The 16,693-nt window shown below is 41.8% G+C and overlaps 1 protein-coding gene across 1 annotated transcript in view; it reads left to right on the forward strand.

Annotated features, from left to right (window-relative positions):
* The window catches only part of SLC12A4 (solute carrier family 12 member 4), a 546,284-nt gene that overhangs the window by 440,687 nt on the left and 88,904 nt on the right, over positions 1 to 16,693 (forward strand). The window lies entirely within an intron of this gene.

The raw sequence follows: 16,693 nt of genomic DNA on the forward strand, positions 1-16,693 counted from the left end.
AATCATATAGCCTTATAAAGTAATGAACATTTTTCTAGTTGTGGGTTTCATAGTAAGGTTCCCAATTAAATTAATTTCAAGTTTTCCCTGTTTATCCTCTGTAAAGCTTAGTCTTATGAATATTGCTTTCCTTATTGCTAAAATTCAGTTTTTAGGTCTCGCCTAGGCAGCGTGCACGTGTTGATGTAGGAGATGACCTTTTGGAATTGTTCTGCCCTTTTCAAGCACTCATGCTTGTGCTGGCATCCACCTTGTGGGGTGGGCAGCGGCGCACAGGGGCCATCTGTTTGAAATTAGCATGGCCGCGTTCACTTGTTCCTTCTCTCTTGCATGTAACTGCTTCATCTCGCGCCTCTTTTCAATCTTGCTTTGATGCTGTTGAGCCTCTTTTTACTCTTGCCTCTCATCTACTCCTTTTCTGCGTTGTTATATCCCCTCTGAGCTACTTTTCACTTTTTTCACTCTTGCTTTTTGTTTACTTTTTCGCCCTTCTGCATCTCTGCTTTCACCAGTTGTGCTGGTTTCTGCGCCTTCTTAGCTATCTGATCCTCTTTCCTCCATTCAGGCCTTCTGTCAAACTACCCACAACTCCCTGCACATTTCCCCGCCTCGTTTCTTCTTATGCTCAGAGTTGTGCTCAGTATTTTGAACTCTATTTGCGTGTCGCTCGTATTTTTCCTCAATAGCCCAATTTTGGTAGACTATTTTTTTCAGACATTACATCGTACTTTTAAACAGCCCTGAACTGCAACTGCCTCCCATTCCCTTTCAATTTGTCCAAAGTCACAACAAAAAAAGCTGATACTTTTAATTAGGATTATATGTGACCTAGACCTAGCTTAAAATACTGTAGAAGTTTAGCAAACGAGAGACACGCTGCCTATTTATGCGCCACAAAGCGAGTGCGAATAGAAACAAAGTGCCTCTTTCTCTCGTTTGCTAAACTCCTACAGTATTTTATTCTACATTGAGCTTGTGGTTTATTAAAAAGTATGTACTTATTAAAACTTTGACATTTATCGCTGCATTTATGCGAATTAAAAGTTGCGCCTTTTCCAATTGTTTTTAGGGGCATCTGAAAAGTTGTGTCTTTTCCTTCAAATTTGTTTTGAAATTGAAAATGCTGCGTTTATAGGTATACTGTTCAAATAATGTGCTTGTCTATGTATCCAACGTTTGCAATTAAAAAACATAGATAAGAACTAAAATGCACACTGCCTTGTAGGTGCCGTAAATGCACATTTCCCACCAAAACATAACTATTTACTCTATAGAAACTAAAATATCCGTAAAACACACCAGACGTGGTTTTGTAGCTAAATAAAACTTATTTGTAGCTGGTAAACTGGGGTCATATCTCGACTGGAAGCTTCCCATCCTGTAATTTCGGACAATTCACTGACGGGATACATTCCCAATATGCGGCTCACGAGCGGTAGCAATCTTTATAGCTATGCTTGTGGTTTCACAACACAACCAGAAACTATTTAGCCCTCATCCAGCCCCCATCCTATCCCCCTTGTTGCACACTTCTCACTTCAAATACAATAAGATCTCTCAGCCTTTCCGAACAGCTTGCATGCTGGCAGCGTCTCTGTCCCCCGATCAGAAACAATTTACGGAAACAATGTGCCTACACACTCGCTTTCCAACCTCAAAAAAGCCTTTATATTAGGAACATATAGGATGCACAGTTCCATGTAGATATATCAAATCATCTCAACAGAATGCAACATTATCAATATAAATCCATAGAAATAAAGTCAAAACCACGTCTTTAAAATGACACACAAACATACATACTACATGTAAGAAAACAACAGGGTGTTTGATTGCACATCAAAGCACATAGCAAAGACAAACCTACGACAATAAACAGATATAGATACTGTTTCCTTAAGGACACTTCACAAAAGTGCAGCATCCAGTCTATTCTGCTGACCTAGTTAACAATTTATTATCTCTCCTTATCCTTACTTTAAAACACACCCGCACACCTCACTACGGAGTATCTTTGGTGGCATCAGCTGGTATAATATTGGTAACTGTATAGCTCATACCGAATACAACTTTTACATAAATACCACGGTTACAGCTGGGATATTTCAAAGGAAAAAATCACAATCAGTCCTAGAGTCACCCTAACATGTGGTGATTTTGGGTAATTTGCACTGATTAAGGCCCATTTACTGTCCAGACTTCAGAGGTCTGTTACAAGATCTCCTCCCAGGTAAAAGGCAGCCAGCGTGTAACACTATTTTGGTAAGGCTTCAGTTTGATTACTTTATTTTGTAAAGCGTATGCTTTAGCCTCCCTCAGAAGACCCACCTTCTCCTTCCATTGACCCTCGATTGACTAAGGACCCACTGTCCTCTAGACATGTCCTGAGTCAGTGTACCACCCCTCCTTTCCCTCATGGTTACGTATCCGCCCCTTATCACCAGTAACTCTCTGTTGCATGAGCCGTTGGCTATTCAAAGATCACACAGGAAAAGAGATATGCATGTTGTATAGAATGGTTTCTGGTGCCCCTTAGCATCTGACCTCTCACAACCCTTCCAAGTGTTGGTTATCATAATGCCACCCAGGAAGAAGCGCGCGACAAAGTCAAGCATATATTCCTGAATGAGACTGCATGACCCAGTGTGTAATAATGATATAACTATTCAATCCATGGCAGCACAGCTCCCAGGATAATGTGCTGCATCGCTAAACACTTATAAGGTCCCAAAGGCGAGACCAATTGGCTATGCCAATGCTTATTTACATATGTAGGCTGAATTTATGTTAAATTGGAGAACTATGTTTCTCTTTGCGCATTAGAACTTGATAGTTAACATTTCATGTTTTGATTTTTCCCAGGAATCCTTCATCTAAAAGGCCTTTTGGTTTTGCCTTTTCCAAATATACGTTTGTGATAGAAGTGCTGGCATGGTCTAGTAATGTTCTTGACCCACACTCCAACATTTACCTTCTGCCTCTAAAGGGGCTCTGGGCAAGATTTAGAATTTACACAAGGAGATGATGGACGCAGCGCCAAAACTTTTCAGACACTCACCCCCAGTCACAGATTTGGATTAAATCCATCATCATTCTAAAGCTCACTTTGCCATCCCAGTTCCTACCCAGCCATATGCAAATGAGTCTTGACTCTGTGCCTCAAGGGAACAGTCAAGCCCAAACTGCCAGGCCTGGTCTTCCCTGGACCGGAAATAAGCGTCCTGGGACCAGTTTTGGGGTAACACCCCTCATCAGCTAGTCTAGCTTGACTCCAGTGGCAAAGTGAGCAAGGGACCCACATCTTGGCATACCCCGCCAACTTAGGGCGAACAAATCAAACACAATGAGATGATGGATGGAGCACCGAAACTTTTCAGACACTCACTGATCTGGGTTGAATCCATCATTCTTTAGCTTTACTTCGCCCCCCAGTTCAGACCCAGCCATATGCAAATCAGTCTTGACCCTGTTCCTCATTGGAACAGTCCAGCCCGAACTGCCAAGTCTGGTCTTACCTGGACCAGAAACAAGCATCCTGGGACTGGTTTCGGGGTAACACCCCTCATCAGCTTGACTCCAGTGGCAAAGTGAGCAAGGGACTCTGGTCTGGGATATCCTGCCAACTTAGGGAGAACAAGGCTGATTTGCATATGGCTGGGTCCAAACTGATGGCATGGCAAACAAAATAGTGACGATTAAACCCAGATATGTGACTGGGGTTGAATATTTGACAATGTTCAACATTCCGCCCATCATCTTTTTGTGTTGCAAAATTTAGAGTAACCTTGACATTGTCATAATGCAGTGCACTTGATTGCCACCACTTGTACACAGTGTTGTTAATGTAACGCATTCACCCCTTGTCCCTGATATACATTGACAGTCCTTCTCACAGGTTGAAGTAAACTCATATTGACAAAATAGGAGCACTACTGAGCAGGGCCCTCACTACCCGATAATGATGTGGCAGCCCATCTGAAAGGTTTTGCAGTAATTGGGAGCTGTGCCCTGGCAGCCAATAACTGAATTTTATTAGTTAAAATTAAAACTGCAATTTGCTGTATGCAAAGTAGCAAGGCCTTTGGAAGTGATGGACAGTTGGTCAAATTTTACAGGGAGTAAATACATTGATAAACTTAAACCATAATTCTTTGCAATTTTCAAAGAGGAAAGAACAAAGGATCTCCCTCCTCTTACTCTCAGTGAGGCTCTGTTATAGCCTTCGAGCCCGATGTAGCTGGCTCTCCGGCCATTTAACGCCCCACTCCAGCGTTTAACAGGCGAGTGGGCCTTTAATTTCAGTAGAGGCCGGTACGGAGGGCTATAAGGCTATTAGAGCATTCCACCCCTAGAGGGCCGAATTGTCTTATTTGTAAAAACAATTGCCTCTCAGAGCCCGAGGGGGTTTAAGTCCCCTTGAGGTCCGAGAGGCCTTTGTTCAAAGCAACAGCTGTGAAAGGGAAAAAAACATTGGTATGTTGCTCTCCGGGCTTCTACCAATCAGTAGAAGCCCGGTGCACTCCATTGTTTTTAATGGAGCGCACAACATTCAAATGTTAAAATAATAACATTAATTAAGCCAGACAACGTCCCTACACAATGTGATCCATTTGCCCACTGTCCCATATTACTACTGAGAACAACATTTTAGCTAGAATTACAGTGAACAGACTTTTTCTAATACTGCTAAGAACGGTCCTCCCAGACCACTACAGCTTCATACTAAGCCTATTCATGTTCAACGAGCTCCCGTTGCGATTATGCACAGCATCAGTTTAATATATTTTTATTGAAATCCACCAAAAAGTAGGAATGGTTTTCAAGGATAATTATGTGGTAGCATACACCAAGATAGCAAAACACGTGGAATGCTGGAATTGCCTATTGTTGGCAGGCCTCACTGTTTTGATATTTGTGATATTTTCAAAGTAACATGCACAACATCAAAGAGGTTTGAGATGAGTCTGACAGTGAAGGCCTGGGCAGAGTGAACAGGAAATTATGTTTTCATTACCAGTAATTCAAAATAAATATATAGAGACAAACACACAGGTAGTGAATTCAATAGTTTGGCTGCTTAGAGAAAGATTTTCCACCTATATTGGTTTCCTTGTATATTGGCATTTTGAGGTGGTTGCCAGTCTAGAGCAGAGGTTCCTTTGTTGTATGTATTTTGTGAATTCATTACTGATGAAAAGTTGTACTTTGCTTTATGTTACTTTGTGGGTGATACAAAGAAGTTTGAAGGTGGATCTTTTGGCAACTCATAACAAATGAAGGGCCCTCAAGGCAAGGGAGATATGCACATGTGGATTTACATGTAGCAGTCATTTATTTCTTAAAAAAAAGACCTACACAATTTGCAGGGGTGCTTCTGTTAGGGCATGAAGCCCTCGCCCACTGATGGTGGCATGCTTCATTACCAGCCTCCCTCCTCATCTGGAACAAATGGATAGATCACATGGAGAGGCCCTTAGTGGTTGAGAGCTCTTTAAAAAACTAAGAAGAGCTTTGAGGAAATGAGAGCAACTGTAGTAGTAATAATTTGGACCCAAACGGAAGTGTTAAAATTACCTATAATAACAGCAACTAGTATTTTATTCAGGGTTTTGTAGGCAAGATTATTACCATTACCCTTGTGCAGCTGGAGTTAGTCAGTAACTAGAATCCCTAATCACTGTCCTTACATCTGGGCAACTCCCCCATCAAAAAATTGAAATGAGAATATACTTGTAGTTATTGAAGAACACACTAACATTTCTAGGAGATAGCCTCGTGGAAGATGGCAAGTCCTAATAGCCCCTTCAGGCACACATTTATCAAGGGTTGGTTCCCTGCATGGTTACCTACTCGTGCACTTGCTTCCCCTGAATTTTTTTTCAAGCACCTCTACTTGTTTTTCAAAGTTCCTTACCTGCTGACGTGTTGGTGCTTCCCTAACTTGAATTCTGTTATAATTAAACTTGGCAGGGTAGGGAAATAATCTTGCAACAAATGAGATACAATTCCTTTACATTACAAACTGGGCACTTATACAGTGCCAAACTTTGGAATGTATTACTTAAGCACACAAGCAGACTATACTGTCAAGGGGTTATATCTTCCTTCATTTTTCATTGTGGTGTAACTAAACATTGCACATCCTCACCCCCTATCTATGAAATGAGATTTACATAGTCAATAGACCACTAGATACTTTGATTGGCAGCCTCTACTAGATGGACCTGACAAATACTAAACAAGATGATAGGTGACCCAATACTATAATATAATGCTCTGTTATTCTCTCTTGTCTTGCCACTCCCAGGTAACATTTTAGTACCACTTATTTCAGAAACTAAAGGTACAAAACAGCCATTAACACCAGGCCTAAGTAGCATGAGTGAGCTGTATCGATGCAGTATCAATTAAGAACTTATACATTAAAAAATACTGCAAAAAAGCCTACTACACTCCAAAGGGAGTGGGGTAGAAGAGATTGAAGGTATGCTTGAGGTGTCAACGCTGCCATGCTATTGAAGCAGGATTCTACCACCTAGCCTTAGCTTGTCTGGGAGTAGTAGAATACTGGACTTATATATTTTATGAATTGCCACTTATGATAGAATTGACATGTCAGTCAAACCCACAAACATCCCTGCTGGGTTTTGTACAAAACATACCAGCAACATTTTGCCAACATGCAGTGCATGCCCTGGGGTTAAATAAGAGAGAGACAGCCAAGTGTTGGGTGTGCCCATATCCAAAGGCCTTAGATTTCCTGAAGGGCCTAATCTATTTTAACCGCAAAACTAATAATCAACTCCCACCTTGAAAATTCTGCTGACAGGGATACCGAAGCCCTCATCGACCATATGGCCAGTGCAGGACTCAATCAGTTAGTCAAGTAGGCCACACACTCAGCCGGGCATTGCTTGGACAGGATCTTTTTGGACCACCCTAATCTAGTATAGAACAGAGTATTGCCAGTTATCGGGTCTGACCACAAGGCAATCCTGTTTGAAATCAACATTCCACCAAAAAGGCCTACTAATTTATCTAAGAAAGTTTTCAGTTTTCAACCTTGGAACAAGGTAAAGGGATAAGAGCTAATCAAGGTGCTTACCAGTTCATTTCAGCCTGCCCTTGCAGATTTGGACGAGGCAGTGAGGAGCTATCACTCCTGGATTGTCTCTGCAGGTCAGCAGCTGACTCCTCTGACCGTGCGTAGATCAGCCAGGCAATCTCCCTCAGAACCTTGTTTCAATGAGTTGCTGAAAGCACACAAACAAATATGCAGAAGACCAGAAAGGAAATGGAGGCTAAAGAATGATGTTCTGACCAAACCAGACTACAGACTAGCCATCCAAACCTACAAAAATCTTATTCTGAAGGCAAAATCAGACACCTTCAAAGAAAAATAGAAGCAGCCAACGGCTGCTCCAAAAGGCCATTTACCACTGTTAAAATTAACCTTCCAAGCTCCCAGAATTACAAGATCATGAAAGTAGCCAACAATTATGCAATAAACTAGCAGACTCCTTCCAACAAAAAGTTAAACAAGTCTTCGATGCTTTTGTACCCCAATCGAACCAATCTGTATTGCCCCACAAGAACCCGGGTGATAGTCCTGTATCTCACTCTAATGTGGATAGCTCCTCCACCCCTACACTCTCAGGCTTTCCGATAATCACGCCTGACCAGATTACCAAACTAATTTCTTTAGTAAAATCTAGATCTCCTTTCGACCCATGCCCACCGCAAATTCTTCACTTAGTCCCGGAGATCATAGCTTCTGCACTTGGGCCTATTTTCAATCTCATGATCTACTCAGGGCGTGTCACCATGGAATGGAAAAAAGCCTCCATTCTGCCACTTTTGAAGCAGCCCAAACTGGATCGTAAGGACCCCTCCGGCTACAGACACATATCTAGGCTGCCGTTCCCAGCTAAGATCATAGAACGGTTTCTCAATAAAGAACTGTCCCCTTCCTTGTGGAGGGTGACATCTTGGACCACTCTCAACATGGTTTCTGGGCCCATCACAGCACTGAATTAGTGCTAATTACTGCCACAGAAGAGCTTAGGCAAACTCAACAGAATGGTAAGTGCTGCCCTTATCCTGTTAGATCTCTCAGCAGTGTTTGACACTGTCAACCATGATGTGCTGGTTGAGCGCCTCGCTGGGAATCAGGGATGAAGCGCTCCTCCTGCTTAGTTCTTTTCTGACTAATAGATCACAATTGGTGGCACTTGATGCATTTGTTTCCCCAGCTTTTGTACTCCCTTGTGAAGTCCCACAGGGCTCATCGTTGAGCCCCAACCTTTTTAACTTTTATATCACTCGCCTGGCAAAGCTAATAAGAAGCTATGGCTTTACGCCGGTGTTTTACGTCAATGGCATGCAGATAATAGTGTCCATTAACAGATCATCCGCTGATACTGCATCCCGATTTAAAGACTGCATAAGCCACAGATGAAGGTGGATGCAGGATAACTGTTTAAAGCTCGACTCTTCAAAAACAGGTCAGTAATCTGTGCAGATAGCTCGTGGCCGAATCATATGGGTCCTCCACCGACACCCACAATTTTTTTTTTTTAAATCTTGGAGTTCTCTTCGACACCAAGCTGTCTTTTGAAACCCACTACAGCGGCTGCCTTTTCATTCTCAAAATCTTGAAAAAAGTACTTCTGTTTATTCCATTTGAGCTAAGAAAAACAGTAGTCACAGCGCTAATTGCATCCAGGCTGGAATATTGCAACGTCCTTTTCACCAGTGCGAGTAGTCGCAGAATACATAAACTCCAGATGACTCAGAACGCTGCAGCCCGAGTCCTGTTTGGGCTCACTCACTATGACTCTGCCTCTAAGGCTCTCACAGAGCTACACTGGTTGCCCATCAGCAAACATATTAATTTCAAAGCATTATGTATTGTGTTTAAGGCCAGACATAGCCTCAGTCCTTGGCAACTGTCGCAAGTTTTCAAACCCTACATCCCAGCTAGATCACTTAGATCATCAGACAGCGGCAATCTGATCATCCCCAAGGCACACAAAGTAAAATGTGGAGAAAAAAGTATTGCTTACACCACGGCCAAACTATAGAACTCCCTGCCCATTTCTCTAAAAAAAAATCCAATTTGCTCAAATTCAGTAAGCACTATAGCGCACCTTTACAGCATTACCTCTGCTTACATGCCCATTTAGGCGCCTAGACACCTCCGGGGACATGTAGAGCTTTACAAATACTTCATTTCATAATTATACAGTCATTCTTTCTCAATCCATTTGGTGAAATTATATTTGGGGTCCCCTTCAATCACACATGATTATTCTTGACTTTATGCATGTAGCACTAAACACTTATGAATTAACGGAAATCTAGATGTATTAACTCAATCTCTAATATGGTCTGTAAAAGAACTTGAACTGTTATGTTTATCGGCATAGTGCACTAATCACCCGAGAGGTTATCCAGGCTCTTAGGCAGGTGTGTTGGTGTGTGGTTCCCAAATTGCTTATGCGCAGAGCCAGGTCTTCAGCTTCTTGCGGAACTCAAGAAGTGAAGAGGAGGAGGCGCTGGCTTGTTGAGGGAGATTGTTCTAGGTCTTGGGTGTGATTTAGGAGAATAAGTGACCTCCTGTTTTGCTTTTGCAGATTCGGGGAGTGTTTGCGAGTTAGATTGAGGCAGAGCGTAGGTTTCTGGTGGGCTGGTAAGTGTATGTGGCTGTTGAGGTATTCTGGTCTGTGTTATGTAGGGCTTTGTATGTGTGCATTGAGGAGTTTGAATTGGCTGCACTTGTGGATGGGGAGCCAGTGAAGCTTGTTGTGGGTGCAGTGTGGGAGGTCGAGTATGTTTCTGGCGGCGGTGTTCTGGATGCTCTCTGTAAGAAAATTGATTATTTGGGGTGAAGGACTGCACACCTCGAGCTTTGCCAATAGTTCTTTTAAGGGTTGAACCCTAAAAGTCACTTAATTAACCTGAATCAACCCCCTGGCAGCTATGGCGCAGAACAGACCAGCTTAACTTCGGGCAATCTGTAAAGTATTTATGCAGTTCCAAAACAGTAATAAAGTCAAAACACCAAACAATAAAAATTGCAAACCCAATGTTAAGAATAGAGTAAAATATAACACAAGAATGACAAAAAGCCAATAAGGGAAACTGGAGAAATACATTTTTTAAGATTTAAGTGAAAATAACACACCAATGCACCAATCGTGGTAACTGGTTGTGATATACCGTGACGTAGGTAAAATTTGAGGCCTACCACGAAGGAACCCGGGCGGGATACACCAAGTGGATTGGTCCTGGTGAAAGTCTGGAAGTCAAAAAGTTTGAAATTTGCCAAATACAACTTCAGAAAGGGTTTTTCTCAAATTTTTGATGAAAAACATTGATATTTCTTCTAAGCCTCTGTCTTCTATTAAATGCATGGATATGCTAAATTACTGTACCAGGTTACCTGGGTCGAGCTTTACCATCTTTGTGAGGTTTCTAAGACTTGTTGTTTATTACCTGAAAATTCAATAAATAAATATTTTATAAAATTCTTCTAAGTCTCATCACAGAATATTACTTTGTTACTTTTTGAGAAGAAAAGTCCACCCCGAGTAGGATACCACTAAATCTTTAGCTGCTGCTGTAGAACTGAAGCCAGATACCTGAAGCAGGTTGGTCCCACTGGAGCTTTGGAGATTTCTTGTGTAAACTTTCCTAAATCTTAACGGAGAATGGGCCTTTGTCACTTTTTCTGATCTTTGGGTGGTAAAAAGCTGAAATCCAGTCCTATACTGTGGAATTGCTGATTGGATGCTTTATCCCTGCCAGTCCTGCTAAAGCTTGATAGAATTTTTTTAAAAAAAAGATTCCTAACTTTTTTCTGTGTCTTAACCACAGGAGTCCACCTCTAAGTCCCAAAGGAGAAGGCCCTTTGAGGGTGTTATACAGAGAACCACAGTAAAGTCCCGTCCAGGTTCAGTTGCCACTGATGAGCTTTTTGTGTCCCTGTAGCCACACATTAGTTCAGCTAACTGACCTTTGAAATCCACTTCTTTGTCCTGGCTACCAGAGGGAGCAGATCCAATTCTTCATGGCTCTTCATAGGTCACAGATAGCAAGTCCATTCCTCTTCTAATATTCCACCGGTCCAGAAAGTGTTCTGATGATGGTGCCACGGGCTGACACATATATGCCTGGTACCAGCTAGGAGATAGGGGTGACTGCTGGCCAGTGGTTAATTTGTAAAAACAAAATAAGTGTGGCGGCACTTGTCAGATGGCAGCTTGCACCAGCCAATTTCTCCTGTTGGCGCCACCTAAAACAGAACCAACTACTAACCATAAAAGTGGGGAGGGGATGTGGCATAATGGCCAGAACAACATATACACAGAGAGAGGGAGAAGTTGTGTTCCGTTCGTCTTCCCAGTTCAAATGATACAAAACAAATACAGAACAGATCAGCCACCTATTTTTGGTTGATCTAGGATTACAGGGCCATAGGAACCCGCAGGGTGTTTTAAAAGAACCCTCACTCACCTACCTAGTAGGTGACATGCTCTATTATCGGGTTTTCACCCTCGTTGCCGAATGCTTCCAGGGTGTGCTGTAACACCAGAATTACTGCGGAGCTGGTAGTTTTTTTGTGATTTTTTTTATGCCGGGTGGTGGTTTTAACATTGGCTTGGGAATCCCTGTGATCCAAAGTATCCAAATCTTTATTTAGGTGTTAAGGGGTTCCCGGTCAGTGCTAAAAACAAGTGGTGGATGTGATGTTTAATTGGTCCCATATATCCTTCCTTTGTGGTCATCCTTGGTGTGGTCTACATGTTTCAGCCACTATCGGTAGCCCCAAACGGTCAACGTGGCTTTCTTCTGGACCAGTTCATCTCAATGCATGCGCACTAAAGCATGCACAGCAGGGGCATGTGCAGTGAGTACTTACAAAATATCCTCGCATAATTTTTTGTATTGAAACCTGTAAAGATAAAGCAAAGGTAAAAAGAGAGATGGTAGTGCCTTTAGGCATAATGGCCAGAGCCACCAACTTTAGAGCTGGGGAACCAGGTTCGAGTTAAGGCATCAGCTCAACATCCTGTGATTCTGGGCAAATCACTTAGGGCCCGATGTAGGTAATCCCAGATTACCGATTCTTAAATACCGAATCATACCGATTCGGTATTTAAGAACAGGCAAATGGGATGTAGGCAATTTTACCGAAAAAATTACTGAATCGGTAAGTTTCGGTGATTACCGAATCGGTAAATACAGTTTCGGTAATTGGCATTCATTCATGAATGCCAATTACCGAATCAGTATTTACCGATTCGGTAAAAGGGGGAAACATTGAAGGGTGGCAGGGTGTCACTTTGACACCCTGTTGCACCCCTCAGTTGTGTAAGGGTGCACATGTTGCAGACATACATGCCCTAAGGGCATGTATGTCTGCAACATGGCACTGTTGGAAAATCAAAAAAAATGCTTTTTCCAAGGTTTTCATTATTTACCACCAACTTGTAGTTGGTGGTAAATAACGAATCCTAAAAGGGGAAAAGCACTAATTTGAGTGCTCCCTACATAGCAAAATCGGTAATTTACCGATTCGGTATTTTAAAGAATCTGTAATTTACCGATTCCTTAAAATACCGATTCGGTAAATTACCGAATCAGTAAAATACCCACTTACATCTCATTTTCCAAATACCAGTCGGTAACGGCCGAAATTACAGAATTTCTGCCGTTACCGACCAGTATTTGCCTACCTACATCTGTCCCTTAATCTTCCAGTCCCTACCATGTATGAATGTGTCCTTAACTGGTTCTCAGTAAAAACACCAATTTTGTTGATTAAATGCCAGTGCTAAGCACCGGAAACCACTGTCTCAAATTCAGCACTGCTTCTGGCTCTTCTCTAATCAATAGGGTTAAAGTTCCCAGGGTCAATCCTACCCACATTTGCAGCACTTCCTGTTTGACCTACTATAAACATTCCCACAGTGCACCCTAGTTCCAAAATTCTAGACAAGAAAATAGTTCTCTCCTTCTGCAGAGCCTTTTTCCCGAACCAGAGGTTTTTCCAGGGTAAATGGCAGTCCCTTCCTTTGTGGTCATTGAAAAACGATTTTTGGGTAGCTTCCCTCCCACCTAGTTTGGTGCAAACTTGACTAGGGAGGTAGAAGGATGATTCCTCCTGGACTCACCTTTCATTTACTTGTGAAAGGGTGGATCCCCTTTAAGGTTGATGAAGTTTCTGGATCAATCCTAACTGGTCTTTTTTCAAGTGAAAGAAAACCTCCTCTCCACACCTATGCCATTCTCTCTGCTCTGGGAGCTGTTTTCACATCGCCGTTAGGTGAAGTACAGGCTGTGTAGTTGCTGGAGAGCTAATGCAAATTCGCCTCTAGCAGCTTCAGGAAGGGTAAAGGCAAATTTCTAAAAGTTGTGTTTCAAGTATATTTAATAAAAATCTGACTTCAACTGCAGAGTTACAGGTCATTTATTTTTGCACCCAACCTTGTGTGGACCAAGGGGCGACTTAACATTTAAAATAAGATGTTCTTACCTCTCAAAAACAGTTTGAGAGGTCTGTGCAGCAAGGTTCAAGCTGCTGCTGTCAGGCTGCACAGGTTAGGCCTGTAGCCATGTTTTCAGTGCCACTGTAGTGGATGTTATCAATTGTAGGTGTGTGTTCTTCCCTCTTTCATCCTGAAAACAGTTGTACTTCTGCGCTTGAGAGATACAAATCTTAGATTTACACCCCATTAGAACAGTTCTGGTAGAAGTTTAATTGATAAATGAATAAATATGGCAGTGTGGAGCACACTGCATACCAGATGTAATCTATCAACAGACGTATCTGGGAAGAGGGGGAAGTATGATGTGAATAGGTAGATAGTACGTTTTTTTAGGAAACGGTGTTGATACAATACGGGACAGAGAAGAGGAGGGAGCAACCATTCAGAAGGGTAAAGCTGTCACCGCACAGAAACCTTCTACCCAGACAAGACCTGGGGAAATTATGAAAAGCCTGATAAGAATATCTGCACATGTGAATAGGATTATAGGATATGAACTTAATAAATGTAAAGCTGGTCTTGTTGACGAAAAAACAATGGGCCAATCAAAGATTCTTAAAGGTGATGTTCTTATTTATGGTAACACTTCAGGCACAGATGGCCTTACGTCTGAGTTTTATACAGCTTACAAAGACCAGCTTGCCCCCATGCCTGTTAGGTATGTACCATGAAGCCCTAGTGAAGGGCTGTCTCCTACTGCCCAGAACTAAGGAAGAAATGAGCACTGTTGTGCTAAAAGCCAGAAAAGATAAAAAATTATGTCAATCCTACTGACCGCTTTCTTCTCACGCAATGTGAATAATAAGATGCTAGCCAAAATAACTGCAAATCGACTGACCGGACTAGTGAATACATTTGTCCTCCCAGATCCCTCCATTTTTATGCCTGGCAGATCTGCACCCCTTAATTTATGTACTCTTCTCTCACTGATGACCAAAGTACATTCAAATGTTCAAGCCGTAGCCATTTTTCCTAATGCTGAAAAGGGTTTTGTTGTACTTGAATGGCCTTTCTATCTATAATGCTAGAGAGAATGGATATTGGATGGTATCTCATTTCCATTATCAAGCTTCATTATGTCAACCGCATTAGCTGCCTCAGAGTTAACCGCTGCCTATCCGAATGCATTTCAGTTTGTAGAGGTGGAGCTATTGGCTATCCAACTCTGGGAGAAACATCAGACATCATGATCAGGAAATAACGTTCCCTTCCAGCAGCATACTTCTTTCTCTCCATGCAGACAGCATTCTTCTATTCATTAAAAAATTCTAACTCAAATTTACCACCGATAAGACGAGGCATAATATGTAGTTGCTATTTTGGTATTAATGTTAATTAGGACAAATCTCAATTTTTTCTCTTGCCTACAGATGTTACTATTGAATAAGTTACATGCACCTTTCAGGTAAATATCTCTACATCATAAATTGAGATAGAGAGATGATTATGAGGGATAACTGTGGGGGAGGGATCTCAAAGATAGCGTCACACTCTCGATAGCAAATTGTATCACCATTATCAAAATGGTAATACTTCTTCCTGCACTCCTATTCCTCTTAATGTATCCTTTTTAATGAAAAAGTCATTTTCTTTGAGACTCACTGATTGCTCTCTAGATTGGTATGGTCTGGTAAACGACACAGAATGAAATGGGACATTCTCAGGCACCCATACAAAAAGATGGGCCTCCCTAATACAGGAATGGAGAGATATTTATATACTGTGCACTCCCACTTCACAATAAAATGGCTTAAACATGTCTGCTATGCGTTTCATAGGACTGTGGAGAGAGATGATGGTGAAACAGGTGCTCTACAAATTAGACTCTCCATTCCTCTCCCCAGACCTACTCGGCAAATACATATGGTATACGCTACCCTTTGTGCTATAATGGGGATCAGCAGAAAGGTAGGTCAGATTCAAGTCTAGCTTACATTAGAATGAAAAAGTATATTTCTCCTGATGTGCAAGAAGATAGGTCTTGATACCTAATAGTCAAATACTTGCTAAATGTGTATCACCATTTTGACAATGATCAGTTTATCTCACAAACTGTTTATAGAAGTCTGAGCGAGCTGAACACTGCGTCCAGCAAGCTGCAGTACAATTTGAAGGGGAAACAATCAAGACTGACTCTTTCATTTTGATTGAATGTAGTTTCAGTAATTTGGTAGACATCCAAAAGGCCTCAGCCATTAGACCACATTGGAAGTTACTGGCATGGCCATCTTTAAACCAATTTAAACAGATCAGCCGCAGGGCGTCGGCTTCATAGGCATAGAAAATTAGATCAAAATTTGTGATATGAGGGTCTATGGCCATCATATTAGCAATTGAAAAGGCAGGGCTCAAAGATAATCCACAAGGAACTCTGCATTTCTGAAAGCAGAATTGAGAAGTAAAGAGGGGGTAAGAAACAGATTAGTACCCGTGTTAAAGGAGGGATTTAATCTATTGAAGGGCTTACAATTTAACACCACTGCTGTTATAGTTGCAGATTAGTCTTGCATCATCAATGCTGTCTGATCCCACAGAGAGACCCAAAAAGATGAGGGTGGTGAAAATGCCACCATTCAGAATTAGTCTAGCATTACTCAATGCAGCAACAAGTTCAGGTTCAATGGCATTCACTAAATATAATGCTGTTTAGACTTGATAAAGAGATAGAGGCATGTTTTAAAGACAAAAGGGAGCTTAGTATTAAAGTCCTTTTCAATAATGTTGGCCTAACTGCAGAGAATAAACTATGTAAAACTCCTTAAGGTCAGCTGTATGTTTTTTTTAATGTAAGTAGGCACTGCGTCTGTGGTTAAAGTGATTCTGGTCATGATATCTGATGGCATCTACGTCAAGGAAAGCTATGCTACATTGGACTGCAGTACACTGATGAAGAGGAGAGAGAGATTTAATCAAGCTGATGTTTTTTAAATCATCGCTTGTAGATAAGCCTATGTGGTGAAAAGGGCCATAGGAGAGAAGTGAGAATTGAAATATTACTAGAGGAGTTCTTAATAGAGACAACTTTTAGAGTGAAAATAATGACAGACATCACCATGTGACTAGCTTCAGCACCACGACCGCCTGACCTCCTGGTCCAACGTCAACGACGACGAGACTCATAAGGTCATGAACTCCATCCA

The sequence above is a fragment of the Lissotriton helveticus genome, chromosome 12 (assembly GCF_964261635.1).
Source record: "Lissotriton helveticus chromosome 12, aLisHel1.1, whole genome shotgun sequence".
NCBI lineage: Eukaryota > Metazoa > Chordata > Amphibia > Caudata > Salamandridae > Lissotriton > Lissotriton helveticus.